This window comes from Boleophthalmus pectinirostris, unplaced genomic scaffold (genome assembly GCF_026225935.1).
Source record: "Boleophthalmus pectinirostris isolate CB_2022bp ecotype Guang Dong unplaced genomic scaffold, ASM2622593v1 HiC_scaffold_4, whole genome shotgun sequence".
NCBI lineage: Eukaryota > Metazoa > Chordata > Actinopteri > Gobiiformes > Gobiidae > Boleophthalmus > Boleophthalmus pectinirostris.
The window spans coordinates 1,732,693-1,758,509 of record NW_026571353.1 but is presented as its reverse complement, the minus strand read 5'-3'; the positions used below and the strand labels follow the sequence as shown (position 1 = coordinate 1,758,509).

At 41.2% G+C, this 25,817-nt stretch overlaps 1 protein-coding gene across 1 annotated transcript in view; it reads left to right on the top strand.

Annotated features, from left to right (window-relative positions):
• ank1a (ankyrin 1, erythrocytic a) overlaps window positions 1-25,817 on the top strand; it is a 161,190-nt gene that overhangs the window by 50,072 nt on the left and 85,301 nt on the right. The window lies entirely within an intron of this gene.

Genomic DNA, 25,817 nt, shown 5'->3' with positions numbered 1-25,817 from the left:
AGTTATGACTTTGCTTGGTGATCATACATGTGCTAAATATTAAATAAAATAGACTCTTGTGAGGTCTAGAGCATGTTAGAATGTTGTTACCTCCACAAAAACAGACCTGGAGTTGTGTTTTGTTTCATTCACACATGTTTGAGTAACTCTTTATTTTTATATTAGTCTGTCTGCATCTCCAAACCTCAAAATGTTCTGTTTCACCTTGTGATTAGTGAACAACTCCTTTTACCTTTCGTTCAGTAGATCGGCAGTTCCAGGGGTCAAATGGTCAAAATGATTCTAGTGAAGGTGTGCGGAGTTTAAAAACTCAGTAGAGCACTTCCTGTATCACCACATGACATCATAAATGTTTTCTGACTGAGAGAAGAACTCATCCTAAATATTCAGGGTTCGTGTGTTAAACATGTGAATGAAACAAAACGCAACTTGTTTGTGGTGCGGACACTACATTAGAACAGAGATCAGAAAATAGCCTAATTTGGGCCTTTCAATCATTAGTTTTATATCAGTAGAGTGGACGTGTGTGGAATAAAGTCTGAGACATAAATCTGAAGATAACAGGAAGTAGAACTGATAGCATCAATACACAAAAGACCATCCAACATGCAGGAACAGGAACAATTTACAGGCATTTCTCAGTTTAAAATCAATCAGTCAGACTTTATTAGTATAACACTTTTCAGATATTTGAAATGGAGCACAAAGAGATTCACAAGCAACAGAAAAAAAAGACAAGGATTAAAACAACCCCACCCACATATATATAGCAGTTTAGACACAAACATAAAACATAAAGCTCATTAAAGGTTAGAGTAAAAAATTTAGTTAAAATTAGACGAAGACAAAAGAATGTGAAAAAGAATGTCTGCTGTGAACACTCACACCGAACCTCAGGTCCTCAGGTCCTCAGGATCTCAGGTCCTCAGGTCCTCAGGTCCTCAGGATCTCAGGTCCTCAGGATCTCAGGTCCTCAGGTCCTCAGGTCCTCAGGTCGTCAGGTGGAGTAAAGGGAGTATTATCCAAAATCAATCATGTTATAACATTCTCACTTCAAACCTGCCTGACGAGGTTTTAAATGTCATACATGCATGTTTGTGTCATTTAGCGATCTCTCCTGGGCCCTATTCAAACCCTCCTTACAGATCGCAGTACAAGCCTGTACAAGGCTCCGCCCACAAGCCTACGCCACCCGTGCTCCTACATGACAAATATATGTGTACGTAAATATACAAAAACATGATACTAAATTGTAGTTTTATTAGTTTCATTGTGTTGTGATAGTGCTCTGAAGGGGGAGTGACTTAGACGTTGGAGCAAAGGGGGAGCATCAGAGCATCAAAAATGAAAGTGAAACTTGTTATATGTTGTTTTTAGTGTGTAGTGTTTTCAAAACCATAAAAGGTAACAGTGATCTAAATATGTGATGTGTTTCAGTTCATACCCCACACAAGTAAAACACTCGCTCTTTAACAGTACAACACACACATAATACTTTGGGCCTTGTGGTTTGGTTAGTACTTTATGGTTGCTAGGTAACGGTGATGGATTTACCTTTTTGTTTGTCACATCTGCTGCTTTTGTGCAACCAGGAAGTCAAATAATAAACTTCACCAAAATGACGAAACTAATCAGGAAGTGCATTTGAGTGTAATGAGCAGTCGAACCAGTCTAATGCACTTTATGACCCTCTGGAGGGCCGTCCTTCAGTTCTGGGCCCCCAGGAGCAGCAGCCCAGAGCCAGAGAGCAGTGTGCAGAACACAGCTGGAGGCCTGTTGTTGTTTGGGGTGATGGGGACACAGGAAGAACATGCAAACTCCACCCACAAGTATAGAGCTAAGAATAATACAAAAGGATGAGTCTAGGTTGGTTTTGCTTCATTATAGGCCAGTTTTTTTATGTCTAGATGAAATGTTATTACAGTGTTTTCAATAATCTACAGTATGACACTGAATATATCTATTGCACCAGGTCCATTTACATGTCAGATCAGTGATTTGACAAGTCTGATAATGTATGGACTCAAAACCTCTTGACTTTTACCTGTGATGTAACAATCCTGGAAAATTCAAAAGTTGTTTTTTTTGTTTTTTGAGCATTCAGTAGGAGAAGATTAGGAAACAAGCTTCATTCATGATTTAAAACACACGCATGAGTCTAGTTGAATTTTTGAGACTCCCTTTTACTTTGTCTGTCATGTTGTTTCCTGCATATTGATTTTCAAATGATGTACACATGTTTATATGTTTTAATAAAGAATAACAGCATTTATCTGCTATATTTCAGCACTGTTAGAAGAGTATAAAAATAAAAATGAAAATGTACTCAATTACAAGTACAAATAGGACTGCCAAAATTGCTAAAAATAAAAGTATACAGGGGCGGCAGTAGCTCAGTTGGTAGAGTGTTTGTCCACTGACCCACAGGTCGGCCGTGCGATTCCAGCTCCCACCGATGGATGCTGTCTTTGTGTCCTTGGGCAAGACACTTAACCCACCTCGCCCCCTGTGTCTGTGTACACTGGTGTATGAATGTGTGAGTGGTTCCTTGCTGTAAAAGCTCTTTGAGTGCCTTGAAGGTGGAAAAGAGTTGTATAAAAACGTGACCATTTGCCATTTGATACAGTACTAAGTGCAAATATGAAAAATCTTACTCAAAGTACTAGTTAGTCACTTTTCAATGCTATTTTAGTAACCTGTACCTGATTTTGTCCCATGTGTTTGAGTTAAATATGTCTTGCACAGAGATATTGTATAAGCAGCTCTTGAGGTCTGCAAGTGTTTTACTGTCAATAATCAGGAGGGGCACGTTAGATTGCTGGTTGTTGTTAGCTCTCTCTCGACGGCAAAGACAATGCGAGCTGTGAAAAACACTTCTAAACTCATTGTGGTGAATAATGAGGATGTTCTACAGAAGCCGAGAGGGGTCACAACAAACGCAAACGCCGCAACAAATACAAATGCCACAACACAAAAAAAGCCACAACACACCAAAAAAAGCCACAACGGCAAAGACAGCGGGACTCTATTTTAATGCAAACGCCGCAACAAATACAAACACCACAACACAAACGCAAATGCCGCAACACATTAAAAAGCCACAACACATTAAAAAGCCACAACACATCAAAAAGTCACAACGCATTAAAACGCTGCAACACATTAAAAAGCCACAACACATTAAAAAAGCCACAACACAAGTGCAAGTGAAGAAAAAGAACTACGATGTGAAACGAACAATGATATAACAATAAATTACTTTTACTTACGTTTCCAACTTCTCCGTTCCTTTACTTTTCACGTTGTAGTTCTTCTTCTTCACTTGTCGCTTGATCGGTCCGTCGGAAAATAGAGTCCCGCAGTCACTTCCGTTGTGGCTTTTTAATGTGTTGTGGCTTTTTAATGTGTTGTGGCATTTTAATGTGTTGTGGCTTTTTGATGTGTTGTGGCATTTGCGTTTGTGTTGTGGTGTTTGTATTTGTTGTGCCGTTTGCATTAAAATAGAGTCCCGCGGTCATTTCCGTTGTGGCTTTTTTTGGTTTGTTGTGGCTTTTTGTTGTGTTGTCGCATTTGTATTTGTTGCGGCGTTTGTTGTGACCCCTCTCGGCTTCCGTAATGTTCATAATGCAGAAGGTCAGTGAGGAAGAACTTTGGACCAACTGTTTCAAATCAAATTGTTGCGTTTTTCACGTTTTTTAGACAGTAAAAATGAGGTACAATTACAGTAACACATTTGCGCTCCCCCCTCCCGCTGGTGTGGAGGCCGTGCTCGCGTGCTCCCCCTCCTCCTCCTCTGGCTCGCTCACAGCGTTAGGAGCATATACTGCTGTCTAAGGCTGTGCTATTCTGGGACCTACATTCATTTTGTCCACTCTTTGTGCTGAATGGGCCCTCTGAGGCGGAGCAGCGATCCAGCCCACTGTCCTCTCACTCCAGCACAGCACTGCTTTAAGCCCGAGGACGACCCAGATAGTGCGCTCCTGTCATGCAAAGGAAGGCTGCTACTACCTGAAAACTGCTTAAACAGACAATATGCAGGATTTAGATTTGATATTACACACATGACCAGATATATGAGTTCAGTTTCTTAAAATCAAATCAAGCTTTTACTGGTGAATGGTTCTAATGCTGAGTCTCTCATTTGGGTTTACAGTTTCGATGCTGAAATCCAGTTGGTTTAAACCTAAAGTCCTCTCTCTGATCTGAATGATCACTACATAAACCCCAGCATCTGCAGCCAATCATGAGGCAGCACTAGTAGAACTGGGCGACATGGAGTAAAAAATGTATCTCAATATATTTTGCTATATCTCGATACACGATATATATCTCAATATGTGTACAGGAAAAATAACCCCCCAAAAACTACTGCAAAAACAAATCTGCCAAATTCCACAATGTCTTTTTTATTTAAGTTCAAGAGGTGAACAGTTCATGTAGGAACAAAGTGCTTCTGCCACATTTAAGATTACAAAAAATTCCTGATTACATAAATAATAATTTAAGTGTAAAATAAAAGAAATAGGCCTGATACATATTGCCTTCTTTTCATTCATAAATAAAACAACTCAACTCAAGCTCATCTTTGCATTAACTGTTAACCGAACGATAACCATGAGCTCCTTTAACAGAAGAAGCTCAAGAGGTTCTTTATTTTAACAGACAAATGTTCCTCACCAGTGTAAGAAGCTGTGAAATTTCCCACAATCCACTGCAGACCAAACCCAATGATTCTAAACACTGTTGTACAAATTACACAGCATTAGATTATTGATTAAAATCTTCTACATAAATAAACTTTACAACATATAAACATAACGACTCTAGAGCCACATCAGCCTGTTTGACATTATCATGTGTTTAATGCAGTTTTGTGCACGTGTGTTTACATTTTACAGAAACAAAAGTTAAAACCGCATGGCTCATTTGCATAAAATTTGCTGCATATTTCTAGCCAGGCAGGAGCCACCTGGTGCCGCCACTCAATTTAATTTCTCTCCAGCAGCTAGGTCAGGAATCAAAATACAATAGACGGTTCGGTTCGCAAAAAGCCCAGAAGTGCAAGTTCATGCTCCAGTCAATCAGTGAAGAGTCATATATTCAGTGTTGTCAGCGATTCCTGAGATCGAGGATTTCAAGCCGGTGTGGTGTAGGATTTTGACCCTGTGGTGAGGTGACCCCGGGGTCAACATACCATATAGTATGTTGACCCTGAGGTCAGAATCCTGTTATGGTATGTTGACCCCCCTATGAAAATCTATATTTTATTAATAAAGAACTTGAATTTTATAGAAAAACTTTGAATATTAATAATATATCTACAAATGAAAACATATTGGCATATTTAAAAGTGTTTTTTCAAGAACTCATGCATTTTTATACTAATTATAAGTTTTGAAAAGGGGGAGTTTTAAATGCAAAATCAAGAAAAATAAATAAATAAATCCAGGTGAGGAAAAATGTACTAAAATTGTTCTTAGGTCTCGAAGGTTTAAGTTTTATTAAGATGTTTCAGATGAATATTGTGATTTAAAATGGCCAATTTATATCATAATGATGCACAGTGTCACAGATAATAACTATAGAAACACACATAACAACACTTTCATGCACTTGCACCCCCAGGTTCAGTTGTGATTGTAGAACCTTGCAGACGTTCTTTTAAACTAGTCTGTCAAAGAGTCAAAGCCGTCGCCTCTCAAGCACTTATCATTCCAAACACCTCATCTACTTCCTTCCTCCAGATTTAGTTACAACCCTCAAATAGCAGCAGAATCATTAGCCTCCTCAGACTCTCCATCTTCTCCTATTCAGCCCTGGAATTCCCAATCTCCTTAGTAGAGACTGTGAACTGAGAGAAGAACTCAGCCTAAATGTGCAGGTTTGAGTGTTAAACATGTGAATGAAAAAAAACACAGCTCCAGGTCTGTTTGTGATGAGGAAACGACATTAGAACAGAATAATATGTGTGTTCCCTTGTTCTAGATAAGGGCTGAGACAGGAATAGCTACAGAAGAGCAGTTCTTGGTGAGGAGGTGCCCTGGTTGTGATGCAGGCCACAGGTGCAGAGCAGCAGGAGACAGAGCAGTCTGCTGAGAGCACAGAGCAGCCAAACGTGTGTGTGCTTTAGGCCAGCGTCTGCCGCACAGGTCAGGGCTTTCTCACAACAAACATGGCGAAACAGATACAGGAAAATGTACATAAAAGGCCCATTAAAAGCACTGATTCAGATTTTCACTGACTAAACTGTGAAAAACAAAACTCATCTGAAACAGTTTGCAGTGGGCCTCAGTTTTTCCTCACTTACCTCATGCAGTCTGAGCATCTTTCCTCACTGTGATGGATTTATAAGCAGTTTTCACAGACGAGTACAGAGTTTTGCTGTGTGATGTAACAATCCTGGGAAATTCAAAGTGTTTTTTTTTGTTTTTTGATCGCTCAGTGGGACAAGACTGGGAAACAAGCTTCATTCATGATTCACAACTAAGTTTAGTGTTTGACTTTTGAGACTCCCTTTCACTTTTCCTGTGATGCTGTTTCCTGCTTATTGCTTTTCAAATGATGTACAAATATTTATAAGTCTTAATGAGGAATACTACTATAATACTACTATATTTCTAGTCAAACCGTGGACTCCAAGAAGTTCAACAACACATCGAGACTCTTGGAGGTTTTCATCTTTTCTGCTGTGAATGGCCCAGGAGTTTCCACCAAGTCACTGTGGATATCACCCAAGTGAATATTTGTCCAAGTAGTTGGTGATTCTGACCAGAAATATGGTTTGGTCCACCTTTTGTCGGGGTTGAAAAGGGTGATTTGGCTCCGTCGATGCTTATGACCAATTTCTGGTTAAATGGTCTTGGGTCCTCTGCCGTTAGAGTGGATAAATAACCGGGATCAATACCCTTTACGTGCTTTCTCGCTCCATCTGTCATGTTGAATTAGTGTTTCTTGCCACCAACCAAAATAATTCCCAGCATGCAACGCGCGCTTTTGTCAACAATGAAACTCGCCTATAAACTAGATGGTTCACAAAAACCCTGGAAGTGCAAGTTCATGCACCAGTCAATCAGTGAAGAGTCATATATTCAGTGTTGTCAACGATTCTCGAGATCGAGTTTTTCAAGCCGGTGTGGTGTAGGATTTTGACCCCGCGGTGATTTTGACCCCGCGGTGAGGTGACCCCGGGGTCAACATACCATATAGTATTTTGAGCCCTGGGTCAGAATCCTGTTATGGTATGTTGACCCCCTATGAAAATCTATATTTTATTAATAAAGAACTTGAATTCTGTAGACAAACTTTGAATATTAATACTGTATCTGCAAATTAAAACATACTGACATATTTAAAAGTGTTTTTTGAAGAACTCAGATGCATTTTTTATGTCGATTATAACTTTTGAATTTTAAAAATGACTTAGTTGTTTAAACATATTTGACTGAAAATGAGATAAGTCGTTATTAATGAGTTCGGTAATGAAAGTGATGTATAATGATTTGGAATCTTGTTCAAATAGACAGGATGATCAGTTGAGTAGTTAAATAGGGGAAACGTGTGACTATAATAATCTGACCCTCCAGTGTGTTTATTATAGTTCTGATGATGTGAAGTAAGAAATAATGTTAGTTGAATATTGACAATGATCATTTATATATAAAGGAGGTCAAAATCCTCTGACTATAATAATCTGACTCCCAATATGTTTATTATAACACAACATGACTAAATTCAAGGTCATTATTCTTACAAATCATTGCCTAAATTGACATTATGATGAACTATTATCTGAACAAAGCAAACTAAAAACCATAACAGTGTAAAATACAATATAAAAAGTGACAAGATTGTTATGTACATGCAATTTTAACAATATGTTACATTTATACAAAATACCAAGTCGTTTCCATCAAAACATTCCTTCAAATACCTTAAAAGAAAGAAAATATGTAGCAATATATAATAAAAGTCAATGACATGAGAAATAATGATCAGATACGTAAGTAATAAAGAACAAAATAAGAGGAGTCCAAATCATATAGGGGAGTCACTTTACTATAGTCAGTGTACTGTGGGGGTCAAAATACTGTCACACACTGAAACAAAGAGAATGTTTGGTGAATTTTATCAAGGTTAAAGACTTTATTGTTCTTCTTACTATGGGATTTGGGAAAAGCTTAATAAACCAGTTAACCCCGTTAGCAGCATATTACATACGTCACAACCAAATAACAGCGACTGGTTAAATGATCAAAAGTGTTCACCTACTGTCGAGCGAATGAATTCTAACACTGAGAGGTCAGACGTTTTGTACAAAGTGAAATTTGTACAAAACGTCAAAACGCCAATCAATTCATTGTGCCAGCTCAATATTAACTTTATTACTCACCCTGTATTATCCATAGAATTTGTCCTCCGCAAATAATGACATCCAATCATCATCCATCAACAAAACCGCGATAATCATCCATTTGAGTCGTTCTTTGAAAGTAAAAAAGCGAGAGGCGCACGTGTGTTTGTGAAGCTGCAGATTAGCGATAGTGACTCTACTTCCTGTGGACTTTTATGCTTTAAAAACATGTGTCTGAAGTATTGCACCACATTTCACAAATAATAATAACTCAGTTTTGTCTTGTATCTACACTAGAAATGCAGAGCTCTGATCTCTAGAAGTGCAGTGGCGAGTGGTTTTACTGTAGACAGGAAACAGCAGACACGAGCACGCTGACAACTTTACAGCCTGTGGTCTGCAGACAGATTCCACTGCTCTGACCCATCAACCAGCTGTTGCATTCAGCACCATGGACAGAGAGAGACTGACATGATGATATATCATATGATATGATTTAAATTGTCGAGCGGCAGACTTTTAATAGGCGACGAGACGTGATCGTGGGCGATACGCTGCCGTGCTCTATGCAGGTTAGACATAAGTTGTGGACACTGGCAACACGTTAAGCATTAGTTGGTATAAGTTATCTATAAGCAGTGTTGGGAAGGTTACTTTTAAAATGTACTCCCCTACAGATTACAGATTACATACCTCAAAATGTAGTTTGTAACATAATCCATTAAGTTCCTTAAGGTGAGTAACGTAATCTGAATACTTTGGATTACTTGATTTGCTGTAGAGAAGCAAAGACTAGGATATCTTCACATAAGATGTTTTATCTGCTAAAAGAAAATAAAAAGCCCAGACTTTACTTAACCAGATTAAAAATAGTATTGATAGAAGAGGAGGAAACATGGTCCATGCAGCATGATTTAGTCCTGTTAAATCCTGTTTGAGACATGGTTTAGTCCTGGTTTTAGTCCTGGTTTAGACCTGGTTTAGCCTTAGTTTAGGCCTGGTTTAGACCTAGTTTAGACCTGGTTTAGACCTGGTTTAGACCTGGTTTAGCCTTAGTTTAGACCTGGTTTAGCCTTAGTTTAGACCTAGTTTAGGCCTGGTTTAGACCTGGTTTAGACCTGGTTTAGACCTAGTTTAGACCTAGTTTAGGCCTGGTTTAGACCTGGTTTAGACCTGGTTTAGACCTAGTTTAGACCTAGTTTAGGCCTGGTTTAGACCTGGTTTAGTGTCTGGCAATGAGTGGAATTACCGAAAAAAAAAGAGAAAAAAAAAAGAAAAAAAAAGGGATATAGCCCAAAATGTGAAAACAGGAAAATACTTCTGTGTAATCCATTTATTTCAACCAAGTAACTGTAATCTAATTACCACTCACTGAAACAGTAACTGTAACTGAATACAGTTACTCATAATTTGTACTCTGATTACATAACTCTGGTACATGTAATCTGTTACTCCCCAACACTGTCTATAACTTATCAAAACGTTCTATAGTTAGTTAGTTAGTTAGTTAGTTAGTTAGTTCTATAGTTAAGTTACTAATACATTATGTATATGCCCAGCTCGTTATGAATACACTATGTACACGCCCAAAATTGAAAACAAAACATCGATGGTCCAGCGTATGCCAGCATTTTAGGGAATTTCTGGTACGTTGGCATACGTTTTCTAAATCGTCAAGGTGTGACAGGGCCTTAAGAGAGTACTGAAAAATGAAAATGTACTCAGTTACAAGTACAAATAGCACTGCCAAAATTGTACTCAAGTAAAAGTATACAGGGGGACAGGAGCTCAGTTGGTAGAGTGTTTGTTCACTGACCCACAGGTTGGCGGTGCGATTCCTGCTGTGATGGATTTAAAAGCAGTTTTCACAACATTCAGAGACCAGCAGAGAGTTTTTCTGTCTTGATAAATCTAACAACAACTAGCATGTTAATGTGCTATTCCTGACCTCTTGTCGGACAATGAAACGCTTTATGCACACAGGGGGCTTATTTTGACCACAAGCTGCTTCTGGGGCTACACATATTTTGCTCAAATCCATGGATGACCTAGGCTTGTGGGCGGAGCATTGCACATAATTGTACAGTGAACCATAAGGAAGGTTCCAATAGGGTCTGGGAGAGATCGCTAGATTACTCTAACGCCTCAAATGCCTGCAGGACATCTAAAACCCTTTCAGATGGAACGTTATAACATATAAAGCTCCGAAAGTGGAGTTGTGTTGAGGTAGAGGAGCTCAAATAGAAGAATGTACACAGAAGAAGTCAGCAGGACATGACCGGCAGAAATCCAGTGCAACTTCCTGTTTAGTCGTTCTTAATCATATTGTTGTATTTTGGATGATTCCTCCATCTTCCTCTCGTGCCCAGACTGTATCGGCAGCACAAAACAGATGGACCTCACCAAGTAAACTCCCAAAGAGCACACTCACACTATTACTCTGTCACATCATTTCTCCACATTAGTGCTGTACCGGTATGAACCTGCTCCAGCACAACAGGACTCAGACTCTGAACTCAGACTCTGGATTCAGACTCTGAACTCAGACTCTGGACTCAGACTCTGGACTCAGGCTCTGGACTCAGACTCTGGACTCAGACTCTGGACTCAGACTCTGGACTCAGGCTCTGGACTCAGACTCTGGACTCAGGCTCTGGACTCAGACTCTGGACTCAGGCTCTGGACTCAGGCTCTGAACTCAGACTCTGGACTCAGACTCTGGACTCAGACTCTGGACTCAGACTGTGAACTCAGACTGTGACTGGAACTCAGACTCTGGACTCAGACTGTGAACTCAGACTGTGAACTCAGACTCTGGACTCAGACTGTGGACTCAGACTGTGGACTCAGACTGTGGACTCAGACTGTGGACTCAGACTGTGGACTCAGACTGTGAACTCAAATGTCACATTAGATTGTTAGTTTGTCTTAAAACTGTGAAAAACAATTTTAAAGTTTGCACTGATCCTGTTATTCCTCATTCTTTATTCCTCCTTTCCAGAGTGGAGTCTGCTGTCACTTGAATACTTACAACAGCTAGCCTGCTAACACACACTTCCTGATTTTCAGACAGTGCATCACTTCATAAATAGGGGGCAAGACATATTTTTCTGAAATACATGGGAACAATCTGTTCTGGGACCTTTAACATTTCTGTCTTGGAGCATTTATAAGACTGTACCATAAGGGTGAGTTGTTGTACAGTTGTAGGGAGCATTATAGTATGAGTGTAGTCCTGTAACTCTCTCTGCTGGAGTGGAGCTGTAGGAGCTGTTGGAGAATGAGCTCCTCTGTCCCTCTATAGTCTGGTGCAGTGGGTGAAAAAAGACCTAACTTATTCATAAGGGAGTCTTTTATATATATATATATATATATATATATATATATATATATATATATATATATATATATATATATATGTATATACACACACTCTGTGACAGGCAGTCCCTGTCCCCTGGCCTCAGCAGCAGGGCCCCTCCAGCAGATGGAGCCTAAGACACAGAGAAGGGTGTGAAGAGAGGGGGGGTCAGAGGGCACCCCTGTCGACACAACCCACAAGAGGCCACAAGTGGATGCAGCAGACAGCAAATGTATTCAGTGAAAGTGAAACTGTATTTGGGGAAATTACTACTAAGAGTAATAGCAAGAGTAATAGTCAAGACATAACATCTGATGTATAATGTATATATTCACTGTTGGTGTAAAAGGAAGGAACAAATTCTGCTGTTTCTGAAGAATTCATGTAAAAATAAAAAAAACTAAATCATATCTGAACTAGTGGTGAAAGAAGCAAAAATGTTCAAATTATTTAAAGGAAATGTATATAGCCTGAACTCTTACTGTTTAAAAAAATAATGCACAACTGAACCTATGTCTCCAGAGTCTTCACCTGCACACAGAGACACATCTAAATTTGTCCCATTCTCAGTTTATGTTCAGGCCTCATGTGAAAGATCAGAACCTCCAGAATTCCCTCACTGAGCTGCAGAGGCTGCACTAGCACTGACTCATGATTTAGCATGGAAACTGGCCACCCAAATGAGAGACTTATGTGAGGCTCATTCTGCTTTCTGATTAGACAATCATTTTGAGACCCAAAACACCACATAAACATTATAACAACAACTTGTCTGTCAAGCAGGCACACTGAGAACTCTGTGACTGCGAGAAGGACTCTGTGAGGAAGACTGTGAGGAGGACTCTGTGACTGTGTGAGGAGGACTCTGTGAGGAGGACTCTGTGAGGAGGACTCTGTGACTGTGAGGAAGACTGTGAGGAGGACTCTGTGACTCTGTGAGGAGGACTCTGTGACTGTGTGAGGAGGACTGTGACTGTGAGGAGGACTCTGTGACTGTGAGGAGGACTGTGAGGAGGACTGTGTGAGGAGGACTCTGTGACTGTGAGGAAGACTGTGAGGAGGACTGTGTGAGGAGGACTCTGTGACTGTGTGAGGAGGACTCTGTGACTGTGTGAGGAGGACTCTGTGACTGTGTGAGGAGGACTCTGTGACTGTGAGGAGGACTCTGTGACTGTGAGGAGGACTCTGTGACTGTGAGGAGGACTGTGTGAGGAGGACTCTGTGACTGTGTGAGGAGGACTCTGTGACTGTGAGGAGGACTCTGTGACTGTGAGGAGGACTCTGTGACTGTGAGGAAGACTGTGAGGAAGACTGTGTGACTGTGTGAGGAGGGAGCAGATGAGCGCAGAGCAGGGGTTATTTATAGAAGCGTTTCTCCTGATGGGTGGTGTCCCACTGTGAGTCTAATGGAGGTGTGCCACGTGCCTGTCTCTGAAGCCTGAATTATGGAGATGATCAGGAAAGAGGAACCCATAGAACGCTTCCAGGACTCAACCAGGACAAAGTCAAGGTTAACCCTCTCAGGCTCAAATTATTTTTTAGTATCAGGAAAAATCTGATATTTGGGGAAAATTATTATATGGGGTAGTAATATACAATCCTGACTTTTTTATCCTTTGTAAACAACAAAAGTATTTTGCACTTCTGGCAGGTCGTTTGTGTGTAGTCATTCTTGCACAGTCTGCATCATCCACGTTTATCAGCATGGATGGGAGAAAAGACTCCTGAGTAAAAAAAAGGCTCATAAAATATGGATGTGGAGTAAGTAGGTACTTGGAATTTAGCTGTTGTAAATCTGCAACGCCTGCCTGGAGAGGGTTAAAGACCCCATATTCCACTACCTGCACTTGTGTTTTGTTTTATTCACACATTTAACACACAAACCACAATTATTTACGTCACAATGATTTGGATGATTTGAGCCTTGGAAATGTTCATCTGTAATGAACTAAAGGTAAATGGTGGAATTACCACTGCATGACATCACAAGGTTGAATTTTGCATTTTGAGCTTGGAGATGTAGACAGACTAATAATAAACGGTGACTCAAGCATGTGTGAATGAAACAAACACAACATTATAACATGACTAAAAGCTCAAGAGTCACATGTGTGTAATATAAACCCTTTACACGAGGAACAACTCAGATCTAAATCAAGATTATTCTATAACTAAAGCTTTATGAGACCAGATCTCACCAAAACCAAATTAGAATTCAACCAGGACTATGATCAGGACCAAACCAGATCTAAACCAGGACTATGATCGGGACTAAAGCCGGACTATGATCAGGACCAAACCAGATCTAAACCAGAACTAAACCAGATCTAAACCAGGACTACGATCGGGACTAAAGCAGATCTAAACCAGGACTATGATCGGGACTAAAGCAGGACTATGATCAGGACCAAACCAGATCTAAACCAGAACTAAACCAGATCTAAACCAGGACTACGATCGGGACTAAAGCAGATCTAAACCAGGACTATGATCGGGACTAAAGCAGATCTAAACCAGGACTATGATCGGGACTAAACCAGATCTAAACCAGGACTATGATCGGGACTAAACCAGATCTAAATCAGGACTATGATCGGGACTAAACCAGATCTAAACGAGGACTATGATCAGGACCAAACCAGATCTAAACCAGGATTATGATCAGGACCAAACCAGATCTAAACAAGGACTAAAGCAGGACTATGATCAGGACCAAACCAGATCTAAACCAGGACTAAACCAGGACTACGATCAGGACTAAACCAGATCTAAACCAGGTCTATGATCAGGACTAAACCAGATCTAAACCAGGACTATGATCAAGACTAAAGCAGATTTAAACCAGGACTATGATCAGGACTAAAGCAGATCTAAACCAGGACTATGATCAGGACTAAACCAGATCTAAACCAGGACTATGATCAGGACTAAAGCAGATCTAAACCAGGACTATGATCAGGACTAAAGCAGATCTAAACCAGGACTATGATCAGGACTAAACCAGATCTAAACCAGGACTATGATCAAGACTAAAGCAGATTTAAACCAGGACTATGATCAGGACTAAAGCAGATCTAAACCAGGACTATGATCAGGACTAAACCAGATCTAAACCAGGACTATGATCAGGACTAAACCAGATCTAAACCAGGACTATGATCAAGACTAAAGCAGATTTAAACCAGGACTATGATCAGGACTAAAGCAGATCTAAACCAGGACTATGATCAGGACTAAACCAGATCTAAACCAGGACTATGATCAGGACTAAAGCAGATCTAAACCAGGACTATGATCAGGACTAAAGCAGATCTAAACCAGGACTATGATCAGGACTAAAGCAGATCTAAACCAGATCAGGCTAAATAAACCAGGACTATGATCAGGACTAAAGCAGATCTAAACCAGGACTATGATCAGGACTAAAGCAGATCTAAACCAGGACTATGATCAGGACTAAAGCAGATCTAAACCAGGCTTCTGGGGGTGTGCAGCGGTGCATAGGTTTGGTGTTGTAATGATGTGGAAAAGTGCTGACTCAGCACATGAGTGGCACATGAGCGATGGAGGTGAGCTGGAGTTTCTCTGTGGTGTAAATAGGCTCTGTCAGAGATTTGTGAATGACTCTTCTAATGGTGGACTAAAGGGCATAAATCACACCTTAAATGACATTACAATTTCAACTGCTGGAAGTTTGAAGATGACATGTTTCTGCAGAGAAAGAAAACAGTATGATACTTTGCACTGCGCCTGACAGCCAATCAAAAAGCTCTGCACTGCACCTAAGAACCGTAAGTGATGCTCTCCTTGTCCCTGTGATGAAGAACATATCAAGGAACCATCCTTCCAAATGAAAAATATACATCATCACACTCGACACATCTTAAACACAGGCCTGTGTCCAAAATAAGTGTATGTGTGAATCAGCATTTGGAAAGAAATGACTATGTGGGTCTGGTCAAGTGTTAACGGAGGGAAACAGGGGCAGATTTTTGACATTCAAATGTTTCTTATTCAGAAACTAGAGGGACTATTGAAATAAGTAAAGTATCAGAATGTAGGAAAGAGTTACACTCCAACAGGGTCAAGTTAAACCTGTGAGATTCTTTCAAGTTGTTGACAAAAAATTTAAAAACTCATGTTGGTAACGGAGGGAATGAAATATGCAGCACTTTTTGGGCAATAAATCCAAACAGTGATAACTCTTGGTTCTCACTTCCATATCCTTAACAAACTGGTTTGAATATTTGCTTCATATAGTTTTCTACCATATGGTACAAGATTAGGTTGAAAAACCTCTTACTTTTTGACTCATGAGATTTTTTATTAAGAAAGGTCATGGTAACAGAGGGAAAAGTAACGGAGGGAAAATTGTACAAGAAAGTAGAAGGTGCAGGATTTTACATAATTTGTCGCTTTTACTTCAATTCATTACTTCAAAATGAAAGGAAACTATTTCTATAAAATATGTCAGTTCTTCCAAGCAAATTTTTATCATTTTAAATACATAAAAAAAAAAAATCCTGTACCTTCATCAACAGTTCAAAGATGGAATAACACAAGATATGATGAAATACATCCATTTATTGACATGATTTGCAGGTCTTTGAAATTTGGGAAATAATTTTTGTTCCATGTTTCATACATGGTCTGTTTAAAACGGATGGAACTTTAGAACCAAAAATGGTACAGAAAAAAGGTCAACAGTTTCATAAACTAGAGTACATATGTATCTGTTCAATATATTTTTATATCAGATGCATTAACTTGAATTTTGGGCCTTGCTGTTTACTTCTGCTTGACCGAGCCCATGTATAAAATACATAAATGTTGATGTTTTTCTCTGTGACATTGTTTGGCTGCACAAACTTTCCATATGATTCTTATTAAAGGTCTTATATTATCCCAAATGGACTCAGGTGAACTGTAAGCCATGTTCTCAAATAATGCTACCTTCTCAAAAACAGACCTGGTGTTTTGTTTTGTTTCATTCACTCATGAGTAACTCTTTATTCTTAGTCTGTCTCTATCTGTCTATCTCCAAAGCTCAAATGCTCTGTTCCACCTTGTGATGTCATGTAGTGGTAGTTTAAGGTGTTGTTTCACACTGACAGCAGTTGGTGCACCAGATGTTCCATTCGAACCAAAAGCTCTTAATTGGGTTTGTTTTGTTGGTGTGAAAACTTCAGTCGCACTCGGATCTGCACTAAATCAAATGGACCACGATGTCAAAAAAGTCTTGATCATCTTGACTCCGCACCAAATTCCAAATTCTGGTACAGTCCCTCTAGTGCGAACACCAAATCAAGTCCAAACCAACTATTGCAAATGCATCATGGGTAGGCATACTAATTATTTCATTGCACGCATCAGGCCGACGGGTTTGTGAGTCGAGACTCCCCTGATCCGGGCAGCAGGAGGCCGGCTTCCGCTTGGGGGGACCGGCCTCCTGCTGCCCGGACAGGGAGATGGTGCTTCTTGGCCTCAATTCCAAAACATCTGGCAAGCGGGAGAGCCTCAGCGTCCCCGAGTCACTTACTGTCGAACCCTCTGTGTGCAGGAGCCTTGGATGTACGTCATCAGACCAATTTTGATTGGTTTGTAGGTGTGAAAGGAACAAACTGGAGACTATGCTACAACAAAACAATTTTAGTGCCTGGTGTGGATATTCAAAAAAGCAGTGTGAAAGTGCCCTAAGTTACCTGTTACCTATTTGTATTAAAATCTCTCTCCTGAAGCTTCAAACAGATTGTTCCACCAGGTGCTCCATGTTTCTCTCACATGACATCCACCACATGTTCATAGGTACATGTTCACATGTTCATAGGTACATGTTCATAGGCACATGTTCATAGGTACATGTTCATAGGTACATATTAATAAGCACATGTTAATAGGCGCAGTGGTACAGTTGGTTCCATGTGCTGAGATGATGAATGCAGCAGCTGGTGTTGGGTGTCACATGTGCTCTGGCTCTGGGCTGGACCTGTACAAAGGAGCAGACGCTAAAGCAGCAGAACAGAGCTCCATGTCGTCAGAAGAATAGAAGCCCAGCACACAGAGGCTGAAGGGCCCACGCTGTCTCTGCCACTTTATCTCCTGCATGCATGTGTTTTATTATGCTAATGTCCTCGCCACAGATACGGCTGGGGACAGGGGGACAGGGGGACAGGCGCTGGGATAGGGACAGAGGGACAAGAGAGAAACAGGGAAATAGGCTTGAAGGACAGGGGGACAGGTGCGGGGACAGTTAAGTAGACAGGTGACAGTTGAAGTGAGACGCAGAGGACCTGAGTGTGACAGTGACCTGCAGCTCTTTACTGGTTGAACTTTAGTGATGACTACAGTGACCTCTGAACTGTCCCAGGTGTCAGGTGATGTTTTGAAGGTCATGTCCAGGTGGTTTGAGGTGGTTAGAGACACCAAAATATGTCTTTTATATTGTAACAGTGTGAATGTGACATCTGATTGGTAAGTTGAAGTTTGTGTTCTGCTCATTTCATATTGTCAACATAAAGTCTGTGGCACTAGAATACTCTTACTCTACAAGTAAGCACCATTTATGGTCGTGCGTCGAATCATCTTCCTTGAACCCAGAGCGTCTGCATCAACGGACATGCACCTCTAAAATTTTCTAACTACGTGTCGAACCGTCACAGACCGACAAGAGCTGTGATTGGTTGTCTCTACATCTGCTCTACAGACATTTCCGGTTCTCCTCTTTCCTGCTTCATTTTGTAAACACAAAAGCCATTTTTAAATCCTCACCTCCTAGTGTTGTGGTGGTGAATTACTTTGTGGCGCATAGACCTCAACACAGATTCATAAATCAGAGGCAGTGTGCGCTGAGTTGACACAGAACTATATATATTTTTACACTGTACAATGTATTACTTAAGTAATAGTACTGTTACTACAGTGGTACAGGTGTCTGGTTTACAGTGGACATGTGTAATTACTGTCTCTGTCTACAGTCTCTCTCCTGTTGAGTGACATAGGCCCCGCCTCCACATGAAATGATGTCATCAAACTCTGTGGGAGACACGTGTTACATGTGTCCACCTGTCCTGTGTCCTGCTGATGGATGGGTGTTGTCTGGGTGCAGGCTGGGTGGAGGCTGGGTGCAGGCTGGGTGTTGGGTGCTGGATGTTGGCTGGGTGTTGTCTGGGTGCTGGGTGTTGGTTTGGTGCTGACTGGGTGTTGAGTGCTGGGTGTTGTCTGGGTGCTGGCTGGGTGCTGGCTGGGTGCTGGCTGGGTGCAGGCTGGCTGGGTGTTGGTGCTGGGTGTTGGTTGGGTGTTGTCTGGGTGCTGGGTGTTGTCTGGGTGCTGGGTGTTGGCTGGGTGTTGTCTGGGTGCTGGGTGCTGGGTGTTGTCTGGGTGTTGGGTGCTGGGTGTTGTGTGGGTGCTGGGTTGATGGCTGGGTGCTGGGTGTTGGGTGCAGTCTGGGTGTTGTCTGGGTGCTGGCTGGGGGCAGGCTGAGTGCTGGCTGGGTGCTGGCTGGGTGCAGGCTTGGTGCAGGCTGGGTGATGTCTGGGTGCAGGCTGGGTGCTGGCTGGGTGCTGGGTCTGTCTCTTTCTGCAGCCGCTCTCACACCAGAGGAGCGGGGAAAGGCTGAGTCAGCAGACGTGTAGATCCTCATAACTCACAGCTTCATTTATTTAGTGTTTGTTATTTAGTTATTTATTTATTTAGTGTGTGGAGAGAAGGGAAGACACACAGAGCTCCTGAGATAAAAACAGAGCTGTGTCGTAGACGTCACTGGTGAGTTCATGATAACACAGTGAACTCACCATGTTACAGATTCTTTTAAGTTGTTCTCATTTCTGCATTAAGGTTATTCGTTTGTTAAAACACTTTTAAAAACCTTGTTCTAATGGTTCATCAAGAGCTTCCTCAGAGTAATGTTCTCAATTTAACACTTGATACCAAAAAAAAAAAAAAAGTCTCCTTTAAAGGTGCACTGCATAACTTATAGAACAACTTAAGAAATTAAAAGGAACATGATGCTCTTTTCCGATCTACAATATGTTGATCTTTGAATATAGTTTCCTCATCACAAACAGACCTGGAGTTGAGTTTTGTTCTTTTCTCAGCTAGAAAACACTCCACTGTTCCACCTTGTGATGTCATGTGGTAATACCGGACGTGCTCCACTGTGTTTTCAAACTCTATATCCCTTCACTAAAATCATTTCGATGAATTCAGTCCCGGAATTACCAATTTCAACTAAACTGTAGCTGTTAACTTGAAAACCACTGCTTCATGACATCACAAGGTGGAACAGAGGTTTTGAAAGAGAAAAAGAGATAGAGAAGGTGCGATTACAACAACAAACACTGAGATGCAGATTCATATGAGACTAGTGTTATCACGGACGTCTGTGTTTGCTTAAATATAGTAGGTCATTTGCGGTAGAATTTTTACTTTACAAATTACAGACATGAAACATTTGCATGGCTTAAGATGTCAGACATCCTCCGCAATTATTACAAATCACCAAAAGTCCACAGGTCAAACTAATCCCGTGCGAATATGTCATAATAATATAGGATTATTCAGACATGTGAGAATAAGATAAGATAAATAAGATAAGATAAGATCCTAAGTCTGACCACGAGTGATGCACCAACAGGACCTTTAAATTATTCTTTACAGGCAAACCATTTGCATTCTTGTATTCTGTTAGTAACTGCACATTCCCAAAGCCTATATGTGCAGTTTTGATTGCACATTCTCTGAAGGCCAATTTACGGTCCAGCGTCAAATTGTCTGCGTCAACGCGTTCCCCCCTACGCAGAGCCTCTGTGTCGACCTCTGTGTCAAAACGCCGCAGACAGCAGGGGAAGCGACGCAGACGATAAGAGCTGTGATTGGTCCTCCCTACCACCGCTCTGTATACATTTCCTGTCGGCTTTTCTTTCTTTCAGTATATATTGAGAAATAATGTGTTTAATGCAGCTTTGCGCATATATGTTTACGTTTTACAGAAACAAAACTTAAAATTATATGGCTAACTTGTATAAACAAAGTGCTCATAAAACAGCTCCCTCCTGGAACACGGTCAGTTTCTCTTAGACTTAAAAAGGACACGACTCAGTGGAATATGAGTGTTCTTTCTGTGACAGAATCACATTGTACTAATGTTGAGTTTGTTCTGTGCTTTTGTCACATTAGAGATGGTTCATGTTAAACTTTTCAGAGATTATACGTCTGCGCACACAGACCATATATATGACTGGACAGATATCGTCGCCACATAGCGTTTTGGCAGTGAATTACTTTGCGGTGCACAGACCTCGACCCAGATCCAAAAATCAAAAATGACAGCAACAAGGCAATGGTGGCAGTGCGCGTTGAGTCGATGAAGAAGTATACTTCAGCCTTAAGCCTATGTGCAGTTTGGATTGCACATTCCCTCAGCCTATGTGCAGTTTTGATTGCACATTCCCTCAGCCTATGTGCAGTATGAATGAAACCAAACACAACTCCAGGTATGTTTTTGATGAGATAAGAACGTTTTAACAGGACTTGAAGCTCACAAGAGTCAATTTTGCACAGACCTTTAACCTTTCTACGAGTACAAACATAGAGAAGCTTTAAAGGCAAAACGTCACTACAGAATTGATTGCACTTATTATTGACTGAAGCAATAATTTTAAGTAACTGCCCAGTTCTAGCCACAATGCAAACAAACAAGTCTCTGGGGACAAACCCGTTCTCCCTTTGGCCCTGGATGCCCCGGAAAATACGGTGGCAAAGAGCAGCCCAATTTCAGCACAAACAGCCAGCCCAGAATCAGCATCAGATTGTGCTTGTGCAGTCGTTAGTTTGTGTAGTCGTTAGCTGGTGCGTGGGTTTCATTGTAAAGCGCTGTGAAATGCCAGGGGGCTCGGCGGGCACTCACGGACAGTTATCCTTTTATCCGCTTAATCTCCGGTGGAACCCTGGGAGCCGGCCGTGCGTGTCTGGAGCCCCCCCGGGACCCCTCCAGGCCCCTGTTATCAGCGCCCCCTCCCTGTCCCTCCCTGTCAGCACCAGCCGGCTGCCTCTTAATCCAATTATTCCTCTAAGCTGACACGCTCGGCAAGTCCCCAAACTCTGTGAAAGTCCCCCCATCAGACTGGCATGTTTTCGGACGGGGCGAGTTTAGAATAGCAGAGTGGTGGAGTTAAAAATAAACAGCAGAGGTGGTCAGAGCAGTGACCCACGATGGTGAGACTATTCTGGGACGTCCTGGGTGAGGATGTGGCCTCTGCTGTCTCCCTGGGTCCATGACTTTGGCTGTCCTCTGTCCCACCACATGGTCCTGCTGGAAGCTGCTGCTGGGCACTGTCCTTGTCTAATGGACCCACAATTTACAACACTGCAAGAAAAAAACAGGCAAGCAGTGTTACTTTAATCAAAGGATAGAAGAAAATATGTACCTCACAAGAACTGAGTTTATGGGAGAGTCACTGTTTTTCAACCTTTGTTTGGGTTTTGGTGCCACAAACTAGTCATGTTAAGTCATATTATTATGTTGTTTCCTCATCAAAACCTGGAGCAGTGTTGGGAGTAACGTGTTATAAAAGTAACAAATTACTGAAATGCATTACTTTTTGCTGTAACGCAGTAATGTAAGGCAGTACAACAACAAAAATATATATATATATATATATATATATATTTTACTCGGTACAAATGTGAGTACACAATGCTTTACTACTGCCTGCGTAGCCCACTGGGTGACTCCACGAGGCGAACCGCAGCTGACTCCTGATCGTGCCAAGATTAGTCCTGGTTTAGACCTGGTTTAGTCCTGGTTCAGTCCTGATTTAGACCTGGTTTAGACCTGGTTTAATCCTGGTTTAGAACTGGATAGTCCTGCTTTAGACCTGGTTTAGTCCTGGTTCAGTCCTGGTTTAGACCTGGTTTAGTCCTGGTTTAGACCTGGTTTAGACTTGGTTTAATCCTGGTTTAGACCTGGTTCAGTCCTGGTTCAGCTCTGGTTTAGTCCTTGTTTAGACCTGGTTTAGACCTGGTTTAGTCCTTGTTTAGACCTGGTTTAGACCTGGTTTAGATCTGGTTTAGACTTGGTTTAGTCCTGGTTTAGACCTGGTTTAGACCTGGTTTAGTCCTGGTTTAGACCTGGTTTAGTCCTGGTTCGGTTCTGGTTCAGTCCTTGTTCAATCGGTTCAAAAATTCAGCATTTAAATTTTTATTTTAGTGAGAATAACTTAAAAGTGCTGCAATAGTCGTGTAATGTCTTACATTTTAAATGCAGTAATATTGTAATGTAACAAATTACAAGTCATAAATAAGGCATTACAGTTTTAAAGTATCTTGCCCAAAAGTGACCTGGAGACATACTCCACTGTGTTTTTAAACTCCATATACCTTCACTAGAGTCACTTAAAATGTTTCAGCCCTGGAATCACCCATTTCTACTGAACAAAAGGTAAAGAGGAGGTGGTAAGTTTAAAACCATCAGTACATGACATCACAAGGTGGAAGAGAACATTTTGAGCTTTGGAGATGTAGACGGACTAATAATAAAAAACTACTCAAACAAATGTGAATAAAATGAAACTAAACTATGGGTATGTTTTTGAGGAGGTAACATCATTCTAACGTGGCTTAAGGATCACAACAGTCCATTTGTTGTAATACATGAGACTTTTCGGGGGTCAACAAACACATTTTTGGGGTTGAATAATGGCATCACTTTCTGAAATGATTGAGAAAAAATAATTTGACTTCAGTTTATTTCTCCTGACAGAGAAGATGTTGAACTTTGTACCAGTTTTGGTTCCATGTGGATAGGCCCAGGAATTCCAGCGATATGAACCATAAACCAGGTCAACAAATCTGCAATCTGACAGTTCCACATCAAACTCCACCTGAGACTCTGATCTGTCTCCTGCTCAGGTGAAACTACAGACTGCAGAAATATCCACTGACTCACTTTCAATGATGTGAACAACGAAAACAACCAAGTGCTCCTGTCTGTTTGCACATGTAGCTTCACACTGATGCACTAATGTGACGGGTCATATAATTCATCCAAACACTTTAACATATTGATTTTAGTATTAAATGTGATTGTCCATTAGAATGTTGAAATGTCATCTGAAACGCAGCGTTTGTGGCATTTCACTGCAACCTGTCAGTGAGTGTAGCTTTTAGCACCGAGTCTGTTCTCCACGTGCGATCCTTCACTTTCAGATGAATAATAAAGCTCATTCTGTCAGACGTTTTGTCATGTGACCGGTGCGTGTGCGGTAGTGGTCAGTCTCTGTCGCCGTGTGGACAGCTCATTCGTCAGAGCGCTGTCATGTTTGGCCTGAGCAGGTCTGTGTAGGGTGAAGAGGGCGGGGCTTTACTGCTGACGCTGCGAACAGATGGGCGAGCGCAGGGTGACCGCCAGAGGGTCCCAAGGGTGCTGCAAATCCACCGTCTTTGACAGCGCGGTTACGAGGATGAGCTGTGGAGACCGCTGCGCTGCTCTACTGTACGTTTTATATGCAAATGTGAGACAGGCTGAGGGTCCTTGGAAGTGTTTGAATCTTAAATACAGATTCTATCTTTACTTGTTGCAAGACTCTCCAAAGAATGGTTACGTACTTCTGTAGTTTATTATGACATGTTATTGGTTGCATTTGGCTAGTGTTAGATCATTGGTCACAACTGTCAGTACTGTTACATCATTGGTCCATTACTCTCTGTGCTGTTACACCACTGATCCATAACTATACATGATGTAACACCACTGACTACAACTGTCAGTACTGTTACACCACTGGACCACATGTGTCAGCACTGTTACACCATTCACATGTATCCATCACTGCTGTTGCACCCTTAGTCATTACTGTCACTGCTGGTACCCCATTGGTCCATACCTGTCAGCACTGTTACACCATTGGTCATAACTGTCCATATTGTGACATCACTGGTCCATTACTCTCTGTGCTGTTACACCATTGGTCCATAACTGTCAGTGCTGTTACACCATTATTTTATAACTATATGTGATGTAACACCATTGGACTACAACTGTCAGTGCTGTTACACCGTTGGTCATAACTGTCAGTGCTGTTACATCATTGGTTTATAACTATAATTGATGTAACACCATTGGTCATAACTGTCAGTGCTGTTACACAATTGATCCATAACTGTCAGTGCTGTTACACCATTGGTTTATAACTATAACTGATGTAACACCATTGGACTACAACTGTCAGTGCTGTTACACTGTTGGTCATAACTGTCAGCACTGTTACATCATTTGTCCATTACCCTCAGTGCTGTTACACCATTGATCCATAACTATATCGCAATGTCTCGGCCAAATATGTGTCTTTTTCTGATCAGATCAGATCCTTGGGGAGAGTTGAATGAACTGACAAATAGTGAATGTTTTATTGAACGTTGCAGTCTGAGACGTCAGTGATGACGGTACGATTGAATTGAACTGTCTGAGAGGCAGCAGGCTGTTATTGGATTGAGTTTGAGGTTGTCTGATCCTTTTAACAATGTGAAAAGTTCAGAGACGCTTTTGAAGCTTTTTTCCTTTTCATTTTATCATCAATATATTTTTCAGATTTTTGTTGAAATTGCAGTTTTTATTGCAATTGCAGATTTCTTGGGACATTCTGTTTTTCTGGTTGTTCATTATATGTACACAACAGCGGATTGATTCTGATGTTTTTCTATGACTTGCATTGCTGTGTTGTTTTTATGTTTTTTTTTCCTCGAGTTAACGGTAAGTACCACATGCTGAAACTCTTTGTGCATACAGCCATTTTGTCTATACCAGTGTCTATGTCCAATGTCCTGTCAATGTCCACTCTTCTGTCCACTCATCCCCCCCATCATCACGACTTCACAAAGCGCTCTTGGCTCCACTCATCCTGACCCGAGCCGTTACCATGGAGATGTGGCTAGTTTGGGGGTGGGAGGGGTGGGATTTTGGAGTGGGGAGGGTAAGGTTGGGAAACTTGAGGTGTGTAGTTACTGGCCAAAATACAAGAACACAAATGTGACTCAAGGAACCATCGGTCACTATGTTTGCATGCACACAGGACATCGAATGCGCTAAACAACCAAATTCAAATGGTTTTT